Genomic DNA, 17,717 nt, shown 5'->3' with positions numbered 1-17,717 from the left:
CCTCGCGAATACACTCGCTCCCCATGACGCCTACGTGTGCGGCCCCGTATGGAAGGGGTTAAGTATCACTTATAGTAATACAATAAATAATATATGATATCACTCTTAAAGCTATTGGTAAATTATATATATTAATTTTAAAACACTTATGTTTATGTATATATGAAAGTATCTATTATTATTGGAATGCTGTCGCCTTGATGAATGTTGCCAATTGGCCTTTTTATAACGGATCAAAATAAAAAATGAATAAATGAATAGATAAAAATAAACGAATAGAATAAGTAAAATCCACAAACATGAAAACTGTGACTATGGTACAGTACTTTAAAATTACCATAAGTGATTTATGAGACCAAACAAGAACTACAGTAAAGAATTAAAACAATATTTTCAACAACAAAAATTATAATAATCATAATGATGATAATAACACTATTGATAACTAAAATCATAGTAATAATAATAATAAAAGTAATAATAATAATGATAATAAAAATAACAATAATAAAAGTAATAATGATAAAGATAATAACAATAATAAAAGTAATGATAATAATGATAATAATAATAATGTTAATGATAATAACAACTATAATAATAATAATATCACTGGCATTAATAACAACAACCAAACCAATAATGATAAACTAACATAATTCGTGAATTGGGGGTCTATAGAAAATCTTAAACTTTACTAGGGGGTCGATGAGCTGAAAAGTTTGGGAACCCCTGATCTACAGAATCATGAAAGGCACAGAGATACTCGATAGAGAGAACTTACTAAACTGGGACAAGAGAAACACAAGAGGACATGGAAAGAAAATAAAAAAAACATAGCTACAGAAGAGATCTGAAGAAAAACAGTTTTCCACATAGAGTAGTGGACACTTGGAACTGGACAATGAAATAGTATGCGCAAAAACCATTCATGAGTTTAAAACCAAACTAGACACTGCGAGATACAAAGGCGGGACACCACGAGCATAGCTCCCCTTCCTGCAAAATACAACTAGGTAAAAATACATTCAAACTCCTTCTCTCTTCCTCTCCATGTTCCATGTTTCTGCACCATACAGTGCTGTTGGCACAATCACTCCTTCATACAATCTCCTCTCAGCATCAATTCCCAAATGTCTATTTCTCATTACAGTTTTTAATCCACCAAGGCATTTACTTGATTCTCTCAATCTACATTCTACCTCCACCTCTACTGCACCCTTTCCTGCCACATTCGCACCCAAGTATCTAAAACTATCCACTTCCTCCAGGTGCTCTCCCTTAATGCTCACTTCCAGTCTGCTGCCACTTTCACCCCTTGTAAATCTCATCACCTTACTTTTATCCACATTTATCTTCAACTTTCTTCTTTCACACACTCTACCAAACTCTGTCACCAACTTCCTCAATCCCTCCTCTGATCCTGCTGCAAGCGCAGTGTCGTCCGCAAACAACAGCTAGCTCACGTCCCATTTTTCTCCATTTTCTTGAACCATCTCTAATCCCTGACCCACCACCCTTGCATTTACCTCTCACACCACCCCATTCATGTATAAATTGAACAGCCAGGGCGACATCACACATCCCTGATGAAGTCCCACCTTTACCTCAAACCACTCACTCTTTCCATTTCTAATCCTGACATGTGCTCTACTACTCTCGTAAAAATTCTTGACAACTCCTAGAAGCTTTCCTCCTATCCCGTATATCTGCAAAACCTCCCACAGTGCCTTCCTATCTACCCTGTCATAAGCCTTTTCCAGATCCATAAAAGCCCAAAAAACATCCTTACCCTTTCCTATAGCTTTCTCACATATCTGTCTTACCACAAAAATCTGATCTACGCAACCTCTACCTGTCCTAAATCCACACTGTTCCTCACCAATTACTCCCTCTGTTCCTCTCCTAATCCTCTCAATCAAGATCCTCCCATAAGCCTTCCCAACTACACTTAACAAGCTAATCCCTCTGAAACTACTACACTCACACTTGTCCCCTTTTCCCTTGTAAAGTGGAACTATACACGCACTCCTCCAGTCCTCCGGCATTACCCTCTCTCCAGCAAACATTAAATAACCTCACCAGCCAGTCCACCATAACTGTACCTCCTTTCTTCAGACATTCTGCATGGCATCCATCCAGACCAGGTGCCTTACCTGCTCTCATCATCTTAACAGCGGTTTTCACTTCATCCTTCCCTATTTCTCCTCCATTTTCCTCACTCGTCACTCTCATTTTCTTAGCGCTTCCCACTGCAACTACCTTTCCCTCCCTATCCTCCTTCACATTTAGCAACTCCCTAAAATACTCTGCCCACCTTCCTCTCACTGCCTTCTCTTCCATTATCATCTCTCCATCTGCCCTTTTAACTTTTCTTCTACTTGATTCGCCTCCTCTTTCTCTCTTAATTTCTTTCCAAAACATCCTTTTATCAATTTCAAAAATTTCTGTCATACTCTTACCCCATTTCACATCTGCTCTCCTCTTTGCCTCCTTTACCTTGTGCTTTACTTCACTTTTCTTTTCTTTGTACCTCTCATATGACTCCCTCATCCTATTTTGTAACCAATCTGTGAAAGCTCGCTTCTTCTCTTCTACAACTATCTTCATTTCCTCATCAAACTATTCACTACCCTTCCTTCTATTTGCTCCCATCCTTCTAGTTCCACACACCATCTTTGCACACGTTGTGATTCCCTCCTTGAACCATCCCCATTCCTCCTCCATTCCTAGTTCTACTCTATCCTTCACTCCCTCCCACTCCTCTCTCAGCTTCTTCTTGTACTCCTCCTTTTCCTTCTCATTTAAAGAGTTCACTCTAAGAACCTCCTTACCTTTTGTCCTTTTCCTCTTTCTCCATCTATCCTCCACTCTCAACTTACCTTCCACCAAAAAATGATATGAGATTCCCCTACTCTCTCCACTTAGAACATATACATCCTTAACTCTTCCTATTATACTCCTATCTACCACTACATAGTCCATTAATGCCATATCTACCACCCTTCCCTCCACCATCCTCTCCCATGTGTACTTATGCTTGACTTTCTTCTGAAACACTGTATTTGCTATCATCAACCCCGAAAATAGATACAACTTAGATAACACATTTTTAGAAAAATCTGAGTGCGAGAGGGACTTGGGAGTTCTGGTGAGTCCGGACCTTAAAACTAGGAAGCAGTGTATTAGCGCCAGAAATAAAGCTAACAGAGCATTAGGCTTCATTGCTAGGACGGTAACGAATAGAAGTGCAGAGGTAATTATTAAACTCTATTTAGCGATAGTTAGACCCATCCTTGACTATGCGGTACAGTTTGGGTCTCCGTCCTACAGAATGGACGTAAATTCGCTAGAATCAGTACAGAGACGAATGACCAACATGATACAAGGACTCGGAAATTTGCCTTACGAAGAGAGGCTTAGGCACCTAAACTTACACTCTCTGGAAAGACGCAGAGTGCGGGGTGATCTAATAGAAGTGTTCAAGTGGATCAAAGGCTATAACAAGGGTGATGCAAACAAGGTCATCATAATAAAACAACAGGGCAGGACTCGCAGTAATGGGTATAAACTGGACAAATTTAGATTTAAGAAGGAAATAGGCAAGAATTGGTTTACTAATAGGGTGGTCGATGAATGGAATAAACTTAGTAACCATGTAGTAAGCGCTGAAACTATCAGTTGTTTTAAAAAACGATTAGACAACTTTATGGATGGGGATGACAGGTGGTGATGGATACGGAGCTGCCTAGTGTAGGCCTTACGGTCTTTTGCAGTCTCCTTTATTTCTTATGTTCTAATGTTCTTTCTAGACACATCTCCACCATCAACTCTCCACTACAATTCTTTCTTGGAACTCCACATTTCCCAACCACTCCATCAATTGATTCATTTCCAACCCTAGCATTAAGGTCTCCCAATACTACTACATTGACGATCCTCCCTAATCCCTCTATGCACTCATTTAAATCTGTCCAAAAAGCCAACCTTTCCTTTACACTCTTCTCACTACCAGGCCCATATGCACTTACAAAAACCCACCTTTACTTTTTTTAGGAATGTCCCCTGTGGGGCTACAGGGAGAAGGATGCCTGGTCCCAATCCCTTTCCCGTTTTTCTCGCCTCTTACGATCCAAGTGGGAATACTTGGTGGCAGCACTGATTATCAGTGAAAATAAATATTACAAGCAGAAAACTACAACAAATGTCAATGGGCAAAATAGTTTATCAAAATTAGTTATGAGATTATAAACTTATACTCCAACCACACTGTTACCAAACCCCGCTTATTGAGGAAGCATGTGATGCACCAACCCTCTCGAGTTTCTCAAATGTGGTGAAAAGGATTCCTGACTGCCTCAAACCTGGGGAGAATAATCTAGAATTAGATATTTTTTTTTCTTCTCTCTATTCATTCTGTTCAATTACAAAAGATGAGCTGGCTATAATGCGAGTGAAAGGATACATACATACCTGTTCCATTTGCAGTTCAAATGGTGCATCCTTGGAGCCTAAAATACTTTCTATGTTGTACAATGATGCATTAAGCATGATAATACAGAAGCTGGCTCCTGTTTGATAAAAAAATAATAATAATAAAAAAATCAGCTAATACTCCTGTAGATATAGATTATTTCTGTTGCAGCAATACACAATTATTGATTTTCTTTACTCATTAGCTGATACTGCTACACACATCAAGGGGTGTGCTGATTAATTGACATAGGCAAGAATCGGCACTTTTTTGGTGAATCAGCATAGGCGAGAATCTGCATTTTTTTTAGAAAGGGATTTGGCATTGGCAATATTTTGCCGATGATGATGATGATGCCAATTCAGTAATTCACCTATTATTCATTGTTGTTGTTGTTGTTGTCGTTCCCTAGACTGTCTGTCCGAGCAGTCCCGTCTCCCCAAGGAAGGCCACAGCCGAAACTGGGTTTTCCCACAAATCCTTTATAGAGTGTATGTTGTGTTGTTTGCGTGCATGATTGTGTATAATGCAGTCTTCCATTATGTGTTGTATGGTATGGGGTGAAGTGTTACATCCTGGGCAGCTGTTCACAACACGGTCGTCCAGCCTCTTCTGGTAGCTTAGAAGTGCTGGGTGGTGACCGCATCGCAGTCTGGCCAAGTGGACTCTGTCCTTACGTGGGAGAGAGGATTCAGAAGGGTGGATATCAGGGGGTCTGGCATGCAGCAGTGTGTTGTCTTTCAGTGTGTTAATGGAGCGGTGAGTGATATGATTATGAATATGTTTCCGGAGGCTGGTATTTGGTGGTTGTGGAGGAAGAGAAGAGAGTATCTGTGTGTAATAAAGGTCTATGGGTGTAGTTTTAATGTTTCTTGGTGTGTGTGGGTGTTCTGCTATGTAGTGTAGCGGGTGTGATGTGTTTGTGGTGGCTGCAGCAAGTGTTTGTGTGCCTCTCATGTCGAGGTGGTCCTTGACTTTGAGGACTTTTGTTTCATGGTGTAAATGGTCTGTAGGTGATGTATTTGTGCAGCCTGTAATTGTTTTTAGGGCTTTGTTTTGTATGATTTGAAGGGTGTTGTGGTGTGTCTCACTGAGATTAGGAGCCCATGCAGGACTCGCATAATTCATCACTGAGTGTATGCATTGTTTGTATATTGTTATATTAGTTTCTTTGTTTTGTCCAAATGTTGTTCCAGTGATTGACTTAAGTGCGTTAAGTCTAGGTGTGCATTTGTTTTTTATGTTTGTGAGGTGTTGTTTGAAAGACATGGATGTATCGTATGTTACACCAAGAATTTTCAGTGTGTTTGTGTGTGGTATTAGAGTGTTGTTGATGTAGAGATGAGGTATGTATTTGTGTTCTTTTGTCCAGTTGGTGAGAAGTGTTGCTGTAGATTTGGTTGGAGCTATTTTGAGTCTGTTTGTGATGGTTGCATAGGGCCATGCAGCATATTATGTGCTATATGAGATACCACTACCAAATAATCATGGCTTTAGCACATAGCATCACAACCATAGGGATTGAGGTGGCTAGGAATCTGTTGTGGTAGTGTAAACCTACACTGCTGTCTTGTGCCATAACACACATTTCAAAAATATTGTGCAGAGGTAATTGAATCTGCAGACAAGAAGGCGTATGACCAGAGAAACTTTTAAGATGGCAGTAAATATTAGAGCAAATTATATTAATTTTTAATTTTATTTTTGTATTATATAAAATTAAACTAAAAATAATATATATATATATATATATTTTGAAACTGCAAACTTTCTATAACAGAAATTAAGAGAGAGTAATTATATGGGAGTAAATCGTCCAGGCGTCCATGGACATCAATTTTACCTGTTTATATATTCGAAAAATTGGCGGACAGATTTACTCCCGCTTTGCCGCAATTTATGGCCAAATGAATCATCTATAAAGAATTTTTTGTGTATTTTGACAAGTAAACACATAACAATACATTTTTATGCTTTTTGACAATGACAGCTATGACTTTGACTCATGTTTAGATGATTTGCTGTCAAATTCACAATCACATGAGTCAAATGTGGACAGAGTGAAACTTAGATGAATAAATAAATAAATAAATAAATAAGAATATTTTCATCTATTCTGACATTACAAAGCAAAGTTGATCAATTTTGCTCCCTCCCACTGGAACCACGTGACTTGGATTTCTTGAGTTGGTACAGAGAGAGAGAGAGAAAAAAAAATGTTCCTTTATGGAACAAAACAGACACAGTTTTTGAAAAAAAGGAAGATTTTTTTTTGCCCTTTTCCCGCATTCCATGTATCAATTATTATAGAGACTGAGTTAGGTTTAGCCTTTACTATTAAGTTAGGATTAAGAGATGGATTGATCCAGTTTACACTCTGTACATGTGCTTTATTAAAACCATGCATTAGATGATTCAAGTTACTTAAGTTAGTAGTTAGTAATGTTTACCTCTTTTTCAACCGATAGAAAATAATACAACCATACATACATTGATAATCATAAAGTGGTCAATCAATAAGCACTTCATTAACTTTATTCAATCATCAGCATCCAACAGCACAACAACTGGCGGGTATAAATCTACAGAGATTATGAAGCAAGTAAAAATCATATTTTAATTACTTTATATTAAAAACTCATATACCATAATTATTTAAAATCATATTTTAATTACTTTATATTAAAAACTCATATACCATAATTATTTAAAATCATGTATAGACACGGTAAAGGAAACATGGACTGGAGGTGAAGCTTTATTCCTGACGTTTCGTCTAACGACTTTCTCAAAGGAATGAGCATACTAGAAACATACAGAGATTATAAACCCGCCTTATGGCTCAAGGGGGTGTACGAGCGTATAGCGCTGCGTCCTGATTGGCCCGCTGAGATGTTTCTAGTATGCTCATTCCTTTGAGAAAGTCGTTAGACGAAACGTCAGGAATAAAGCTTCACCTCCAGTCCATGTTTCCTTTACCGTGTCTATACAACTTGTTCACATGGATTTTCATTTATTTAAAATCATATTTTAATTACTTTATATTAAAAACTCATATACCATAATTATTTAAAGTAGAATTGGCATTAGCAACTAAGAGTGAATAGGAATCAGCATTGGTATCAGCAACTAAGAGTGAATAGGAATTGGCATTGCCATTAGTGAAAAAGAAGAAGAAAAAAAATAAAAAATCGGCACACCCCTACATACATCATTATTTCTTTGTTATCTGAGAATATTTAGTGATGGAATTCCATATTGTCAGTTAATAACATCTTGGTACTTGTAACTTGACCACATTCAAACCAAAATATGGGTGGTGGATGGGAGTGGAATGAGTGGGAGTGGGAGTGGGTGCATGCCTTGGCTGGCTACTTTCCATATAATTATGGGGGTGAGGCCCTTGGTAGAGAAATAGATGACTGATTTGGTTTAACTTCATGAACTCCCCCCCCCCCTCTATCAGGAAGCTAGGATGGTGCTCCTTATAGAAGACTTTGTAGTATGGTCCTATTTAATGTGCCACACCCTTGGTACAACTAAGGGTGGCAGGGTTTGAATTGCCGTTGTCACCTTGACCTCTGCCACAAGTAGTGACGCTCTCTCTTGCTCAGTCAGTGAGCACCTGTTAGACAGATGATATAAAACAACTTCATATCTACGCATACCTGTACATACCAATGGACCTTCCTTACCTTACAATGGTGGCTGTGTAAAATCAAATACCCGCTCCACACACATCCGAAGCCCACTCATTACGTCTCCTACCTTAGGCTCTCATGTTCAGGTCAAAGGCAATGCAGCAAGACAGAATTCCCATGGCAGGGGTTGACAGCCAATGCTACTTTACCCACAGCACTATATTATACAATGCCCCCCCCTCTCCTCATCCACTCAGAAAATCAATGGATCAGACAAGAACATCCCTTGGAGCCATGCCATTCGTCCTTCATCCACCTACAGTCTCTCAACTCCTATTTATGGCATTCTGTCTTCCTTGCTCAGTGGTACACAATATTCTTCTTGCATCCAATACTCCTTTCACTCCCATCCATCCACCTTCTTGGTCTTCCTCTTAAATGTGGATAGCAAGAGAGCCATTGGATAGGAAAAATAGAGTGCAAAGGTGATTTGGGCATATGGAGAAAATAAGAATGGAAAGATTTGAAAAAAAAAATGGAAAGCAAAAATAGAGCGACATTTCATATGGTTAAAGCTATAAATTAAAGAGGAGAGAGAAACTTAATCCTGTAAATGATACCTACATGTGATGCATTTCTTTAGTTCATTATGAATACAAAAATGACAAATTCCTTTCCATCTTACCAAGAACCCACAAGAGGACAGCCCCGGCTCCAGCCCACTAAAAAATGGGAAGGGACACGATTCCCATAATGGCATACTGGTGGACAAGGGGGGCTTCATGGCCACCAATAACCAAAATGTTCTCGGCATTCTTCATGGATATAATATGGCATCCACCCAAAGCAGCAGCTAAACCAATTTAGAGTAGAGATCTAATGCTGAAAAAAAAAAAAGTTTTAGTATTCATATGGTGAATTGTGAGTAATGAGTTAGTATTCAAAGAAAATGATAAAAAAAAAATTGTGAGGTAACAATGAGGAGCTTACATGGAAGGGACAATGTCTTTTTGAAAGGAGTGGGATGGGTGTCTTTAGACTCAGCCACCCCAATTACTGTACAAGGGGGAAAGGGACTTTTGGGTCTTCCTGTAGCTATATGCAGTATTCTATGAATCTCGAAAATGGGCCAAGGTAAAAACAGACCATACAGATTGTAAGATGTTTAATGAAAAAGCCATAAATGCACATACATACAAATGTATACATATATATACCAGGGGCATTTTCCCTCTTACAAGAGAGGCAGCCAAAGTCAAAATGAGCAATTCCACTTCTGGGGCATTCTCAGTCAGATCAACAAGTGCCTAGCACCCTCATCAATCAGATTTTGCCAAAAATTTAAGGTTAATCCAAACAACTGTTCAGGAGATATGACTTCAGATATTTTGAGGTCATAACTAGGCCAATAACTAGGCTGATAAAAGTCATAGTTATATAAATGTATGTATATTTAGAACCGAACAAGGAATCCAAATATCAGTGTTTTTGAACTCTGGGTTGAAATATAAAAAATTCCACTTTAGCAAAAATTTGACCCCTGGGGGTATCAAAATTGAAAGAAGAAAAAAATCATATATAAATTAGTAAAAAAAGAAAGAAAAAAAAACTTATGCTGGAATTTTTCATATAATTAACACAAGTGAGCACCTTATTTGTATATTGTTTGTCAACTGTATATATTCTTCATACTTAAGCCTTTATTTAATTAATTACCTTTATTTTAATAAAAAAAATTACAAGTGAACACCATGTATTTACAAACTGCATACAATCATAAGCATTATAGACTGCCCAATCATAAGCACAATTACAACAAATATACATACATACATACATATACCAAAGGCTTTCTCCCCCAACACGGGGGGTAGCCAAAAAGAAAAAGGCATAGAAACCACTCCCACCCGTTCCATTTCCCATATATTCCACTCCCCTCCACCCTCCTCCCTCCCTCTTATCTTGGCACCTCCTGGATGACGGGTCATCCCTGCATCCCGTCCACTGCCCTGGGTCAGAAGCAGTGTCGCAAGACACAGCACATCCACAGCAAGGCCGCTTCATAAATTCGGCGACCCCCCTCTCCGTCCCCTCATACAGGAAAGGAGAAGACGGGGAGAAATCCCTTCGGGCTGCATAATTTTTTTTCTCATACATACTTCCTCATCCCCCATCCCCCATCCACTCCCCCTCATGCATCACAGCATCATCTATATACAACCCCTCTCCATTCACCTCTATCTTCTGTCCTCTCCCATCCTTCCTCAACAGACATTCCACTCTTTTGTAATGCCCCTTTCACCCCATCCATCCATCTCATCCTAGGACGCCCCCTCATATTCACTCCTTCCACCTCTGCCTTCCACACTTCTTTTACTAATCTTTCTTCACTCATTCTTTCCATGTGTCCAAACCATCCTAATGCTCTTTTGTCAACCCTATCTCCCAGTTCCCTTTCCACCCCTGTTCTCCTCCTCACCTCCTCATTTCTCACTCTATCCAGCCTAGTAACCCCTATCATACTTCTCAGACACCTCATCTCAAACACATTCAAACTCCTTCTCTCTTCCTCTCTCATGTTCCATGTTTCTGCCCCGTGTGATGCTGTTGGTACAATCACTCCTTCATATAACCTCCTCTTAGCATCCATTCCCAGATGTCTATTTCTCATTACACTTTTCAATCCACCAAGGCATTTACTCGCTTCTCTCAATCTACATTCTACCTCCACCCCCACTCCTCCCTTTCCTGCCACTTTTGCACCCAAGTATCTAAAACTCTCCACTTCCTCCAGTCTTTCACCCTTAATGCTCACTTCCAGCCTGCTGTCACTCTCTCCCCTTGTACATCTCATCACCTTACTTTTGCCCACATTTATCTTCAGCTTCCTTCTTTCACACACCTTCTCAAACTCTGTCACTAACTTCCTCAATCCCTCCTCTGATCCTGCTACAAGCGCAGTGTCATCCGCAAACAACAACTGGCTCACCTCCCACTTTTCTCCATTTTCTTTAATCATCCCCAACCCCTGACCCATTACCCTTGCATTCACCTCTCGCACCACCCCATCCATGTAAAGACTGAACAGCCAGGGTGACATAACGCATCCCTGACGAAGTCCCACCTTTACCTCAAACCATTCACTCTCTCCATTTCTAATCCTAACACAAGCTCTACTACTCTTGTAAAAACTCTTGACTGCTCTTAACAGCTTTCCTCCTATCCCATATATCTGCAGTACCTCCCACAGTGTCTGTCTACCCTGCCGTATGCCTTTTCTAGATCCATAAAAGCCCAAAACACATCCTACACTTTTCCTATAGCTTTCTCACATATCTGTCTTACCACAAAAATCTGATCTACACAACCCCTACCTGTCCTAAACCCACTGTTCCTCACCAATTACTCCCTCTGTTCCTCTCCTAATCCTCTCAATCAAGACCCTCCCATAAGCCTTCCCAACTACATTTAACAAGCTGATCCCTCTGAAACTACAACACTCACACTTGTCCCCCTTTCCTTTGTAAAGTGGAACTATACAGGCACTCCTCCAGTCCTCCGGCACTCTACCCTCTCTTAAACAAACATTAAATAACCTCACCAGCCAGTCCACCATAACTGTACCTCCTTTCTTCAGACATTCGGCATGGCATCCATCAGGACCAGGTGCATTACCTGCTCTCATCATCTTAACAGCTGCTTTCACTTCATCCTTCCCTATTTCTCCTCTTTCCTCACTCATCACTTTCATTTTCTTAGCGCTTCCCACTGCAACTACCTTTCCCTCCCTATCCTCCTTCACATTTAGCAACTCCCTAAAATACTCTGCCCACCTTCCTCTCACTGCCTTCTCTTCCATTATCATCTCTCCATCTGCACCTTTTACCTTTTCTTCTCTACTTGATTTACCTCCTCTTTCTCTTTTAATTTCCTTCCAAAACATCTTTTTATTGCTTTCAAGATTTCCTGTCATACTCTTACCCCATTTCACATCTGCTCTTCTCTTTGCTTCCTTTATCTTATGCTTAACTTCCTTTCTCTTTACTTTGTACCTCTCATACGATTCCCTTGTCCTAATCTATGAATGCCTGCTTCTTCTCTTCTACACCTTTCTTTGCTTCCTCATCCCACCACTTACTACCCTTCCTTCTTTTTCCTCCCGCTCTCCTTGTTCCACACATCATCTTTGCACACCTTATGACTCCCTCCTTGAACCATCCCCATTCCTCCTCCACTCCTAGTTCTACTCTATCCTTTACTCCCTCTCACTCCTTTTACAGCTTCTTATACTCATTCTCCTTTTTTTCCTTATTTAAGCAGTTCACTCTAAGTACCTCCCTACCTTCTGTCCTTTTCCTCTTTCTCCACTCTCAATTTACCTTCCACCAAAAAATGATCTGATATTCCCCCACTCTCTCCTCTTAGAACATGTACATCCTTAACTCTTCCTACCATACTCCTGGTCACCACTATATAGTCCATTAACACTCTATCTGCCACCCTTCCATCCACCACCCTCTCCCATGTGTACTTATGCTTGACTTTCTTCCTAAACACTGTATTTACTATCATCAACTCTCTTTCAAAACACACCTCCACCATCAATTCTCAACTACGATTTTTACCTGTCTATTGGTTCATATCCTACCCTAGCATTAAGGTCTCCCAATATAACTACATTCACATTTCTCCCTAATCCCCCTATGCACTCATTCATATCTACCCAAAAAGCCTCCCTTTCCTCTACGCTCTTCTCACTAACAGGTCCATACGCACTTACAAAAACCCACATCTCCCTTCCCAGCTTCACCTTTATCCACATCAACCTTGATGAAACCTCCTTCCACTCCACTACATGTTTACTTATCTCTTTACTTACTAGTATAGCCACCCCTTCTCTCCCTCATCCCCTCTTCACTCCTGAGTACCTCCCAGCTACACTCCCAAACTCACAGTTGCCCTTTCCTTTCATTTTAGTTTCACTCAAAGCCAGTACATCCATCTTTTTTCTCACTAACATACTGCCTATCTCTTCCCTTTTACTCTCATCTGTACCACATCCACGCACATTAAAAGACCCAAACCTTAGGGTAGTAGTTGGAAAACTCCCAGACCCTCTTATGCCTTTACTTCTTTTTTAGGAATGTCCCCTTTTGGGGCTCAAATGGAAAGACCTGGTGGTAGCATTCTCTTCCCCCACCACAGGGTCAGCAAAAAAAGAAAATGAATACTCAAAGAAATGGTAGAGGACAGTAACAAGGGGTTGAGGGACAGCATAATGAGGGAGAGTTGTAGTATAAAAGTGTCATAATTTCTCTATGAACAGTTTTCCTCTATCACAGACAAAATGATGTGTGGCTCTGGTCCATAGGGGTGCCCCATATAGACCCTAAAGTATCAACTGCATGCTACTTTGCCACAATAACATGCAGCCAATACCCCAGACGGGGCCAATACCCTGTTTGATAAAAAAAAGTGTAAATCCATGCACACTGGAAACTGTAGTGGAAGAAGCTATGGACATAACATGAATGAAAAGATAACAGAAAAGCATATATCGGTAACAATCGAGAGCAAGCCCCAGTTCTAAAATCAAGTTGGAGAAAAAATAAACAAAGCTAATAGACTTGTAGGACTTGTCACAAGAACCTTTGTCTCCTTGGATGAAGAAATTTTCAAGTCTATGTGGCACTAATCAGCCCCCATTTAGAGTATGCAAACCTAGTATGGGGTCTATGTCTGCTGAAGGACACTGAAGCTGTCGAAGGAGTGCAGCAGAGAGCGACCAAGCTGGTACCAAAACTTAAGAAACTGTGAGGAGAGACTGAGGAAACTGAAGCTATCCACTCTAGCATATAGACGTGCTCGAGGCAATATGATTGAATCACTTAAGATCCTTACCGGAGTCTACAATGAGGACGTATGCCAAGACATTTTGGCACTGGGAAAATGGCAGAACCAGAGGACCTATGAAAATAGTAAAGACCAAAATTGGATAAAAGGAAGAACTCTTTTTGTAACAGAACAGCATACAATTGGATTGCACTACCCATGTATGTCATACTCACAATCAGTTATTAAATTTGAGAGTAAGTTAGATAAAACATGGAACAACAAGATTTAATGTAAAATATAAATAAAAAATAATCGCGTAGGTGTGCACTTCTGGAAAAAAAATGCCATAAATTTCGGAGGAGTGCCTTCGTGAACTGTCCTGTAAAATTTTACCTCCCTGATTAACCTTTCGGATCCTGTGCAGCAGCCAATATTGCCTACAAGTAGGCAGTGGTTACTACAGTCGCACTCATGATCCCAGACTGCAAAGCACACTGTTTGTTCATTGGTGCAAAAAGGCACAAAAGGGAGGTAACAGCATTTTAGTCAAATCATGCAATTATGGGAATTACCTCTTGACATTTTTACAGATCATGAAGACCACAACAGACATCGTACACAGTAAATTTAATGCAAATCAGTTAATTCTTTTTTTTATCATTAATTGAAAAAAAAATCAATTTTTGAAGCACTATTTTTCATTTGTTTCTTGGAGGATATTGCTCAATTTTTTTTCATGGTGATTTTATAGACATACTCAAAGAAATTCCTCCACAGTTAACTCTTTCCAGGTTATCTTAATGTATTTGTGAATATTTATAATTTTGCATTATTTCTTTTTACATTTGGCTTGAAAAAAATCATGACACAAAAAATATGGGTACCACAGCAAAATATCCATGAATCATTTTATTCTCTAATGTGTCTTCTTTAAAATGAGACCAAGTGCAATGAAATCTGACCAGAAAAAATGGAGTTATATCCATTTCAATGTATAAAAGTTAAGTTTTGAGAAAACGCGCATCAAAGTTCAGGCATACTATACCAGTGTTGCTAAACAATCTCCAAAACTGATTGATCTTTTCCTCATCCTGAATGTACTACTGAACTGACAACATTATGGGTCTTTACCAGCCATACAGCCTCACCACTAGAACATCATGGAAATTCTGTTTCCTTGACTTGGGTTTCATAACTGCCAGCAATGGACCTCTTCCCTCACCTCCACAGAATTTCTAGCCAAGACTTATTCAGAAGGCTCCAGGGGAGTAATGGGCATCTGACAGTTGGAGACTCTTCCTTCTTGGTTTGGAAACAGTTACTTTTTCCCTTCTTACATCCCACTTCTGGAGAATATGGAGCAGATTGTTTGTTTTCGGGATTCCAAGTGCTTCACATAGATTCCCATTCTCATATCCCAAGTTATATATCAGGCAAGCCTAGGCAGCTACAAAGTCAAGCATTAACTTGGTGGCACTTACAACTTTGGGGCACGGGAGCCAGACCTGCTGTGCAAACTCTCATTGGGGTTCTGCGTTTTCCCCCTCAGACACCTTGACACAAGGTTTGTGTCTGACAGTCGTTGATAGACCGACTCCACTTCCCTGTACTGGTCTTTGTTGAGCTGCAATCTCAACTTCATCTGACTGTGGCTTGGTTCCTTTACGGGTGATTGATGCATCCCTCTGACCAGCTTTCCTAGCTGTTTCCTCCTGCAATCCCTTCTTCCAGAAACACCACCTCTCTGAACACCAAGCATGACGAGGCATGGCATCTGTTGATGTCAAGTGGTACAGTGTGGCCATGATTTGCTGCTGCATCTCTTGCACTGTACCTTCTACATTATCACTAATTGCTCTACCATAGTAAAACTGAAGCCGATTGATTACCTCATCAGTCAGTATCTTGTTCAGGGGTTTAGTTCTTTTTGGTTTCCTTGTTTTTGTTTTCTCTCTGAATTCACCTCTCACCTTAATTAAAGCTGCGCTCATTCTCTTTTTTACATGATTTTTACATTCCTCCTTTGTGACAGGGTATTTTGTTCCATATGGGCCTTGCTTGTCATTGAGCAAGGTTAGGGCCTTGTGAGCACTGCTCTCACCATCACCAATAAATGAAGTGTACCTAAGCTTGTTCTTTACACTTCTTTGCCACATTTCTATTGCCTCTTGTGCCTCCATTGCTACAGAAGAGAGAGTAAAATCCATAACTAATCCTGTGTGAGCCTCTATTATCATACCACAACCTAGGGTGGATGAGTGACCCCTAGTGTGCCAAGTCCCTAAAAAATAATAATAATAATAAGTACCATATGTACTTATCAAGTAAATACTATTTCCAACATGCACACACACACACACACACACACACACACACACACACACACACACACAAGAGAGAGGAGATTTGATAGCTATTTACAGAATCATGAAAGGCATAGAAATTACTGATAGAGAGAATCTGATAAAATGGGATGACAGAAATACAAGAGGACACGGAAAGAAAATAAAAAAAGACAGCTATAGAAGAGATTTGAAAAAGAACAGCTTTCCACACAGAGTAATAGACAGTTGGAACAAGTTAGATGAGAAAGTGGTGTGTGCAAAAACAATACATGAATTTAAAAATTGTTTAGATAAAATGAGAAATGAAGACGGGACCCCACGAGCATAGCTCCCCTTCCCGTAAAATACAACTAGGTAAATACACACACACACACACACACACCAAATACAAAAAAATGTATAACAAAACTTGAAAGAATACAAAGAGCAATTACAAAATTGGTACCAACACTCTCAAAACTATCATATGAAGAGAGACTAGCAAAACTTGAGCTACAGACACCAGAGCAAAGAAGAGAGAGAGGAGATTTGATAACTATCTATAGAAGAGATCTAAAAAGAACAGCTTTCCTCACAGAGTAATAGACATTTGGAATAAGTTAGATGAGAAAGTAGTGTGTGCAAAAACAATACATGAATTTAAAAATAGTTTAGATAAAATGAGATATGAAGACGGGACACCATGAGCATAGCTCCCCTTCCCATAAAATACAACTAGGTAAATAAAACTAGGTAAATACACACACACACACACACCAAATACAAAAAAGATGTATAACAAAACTTGAAAGAATACAAAGAGCAATTACAAAATTGGCACCAACACTCTCAAAACTATCATATGAAGAGAGACTACAAAAACTTAAACTACAGACACTAGAGCAAAGAAGAGAGAGAGGAGATTTGATAGCTATTTACAGAATCATGAAAGGCATAGAAATTACTGATAGAGAGAATCTGATAAAATGTGATGACAGAAATACAAGAGGACACGGAAAGAAAATAAAAAAAGACAGCTATAGAAGAGATTTGAAAAAGAACAGCTTTCCTCACAGAGTAATAGACAGTTGGAACAAGTTAGATGAGAAAGTGGTGTGTGCAAAAACAATACATGAATTTAAAAATAGTTTAGATAAAATGAGATATGAAGACGGGACCCCACGAGCATAGCTCCCCTTCCCGTAAAATGCAACTAGGTAAATACAACTAGGTAAATACACACACACACACAAGAGAGAGGAGATTTGATAGCTATTTACAGAATCATGAAAGGCATAGAAATTACTGATAGAGAGAATCTGATAAAATGGGATGACAGAAATACAAGAGGACACGGAAAGAAAATAAAAAAAGACAGCTATAGAAGAGATTTGAAAAAGAACAGCTTTCCACACAGAGTAATAGACAGTTGGAACAAGTTAG

The sequence above is a fragment of the Oratosquilla oratoria genome, chromosome 12 (genome assembly GCF_046742065.1).
Source record: "Oratosquilla oratoria isolate Oo_2021 chromosome 12, ASM4674206v1, whole genome shotgun sequence".
NCBI classification, from domain to species: domain Eukaryota; kingdom Metazoa; phylum Arthropoda; class Malacostraca; order Stomatopoda; family Squillidae; genus Oratosquilla; species Oratosquilla oratoria.
The sequence above is the reverse complement of the archived record's forward strand: the minus strand, read 5'-3'. Positions refer to the sequence as shown.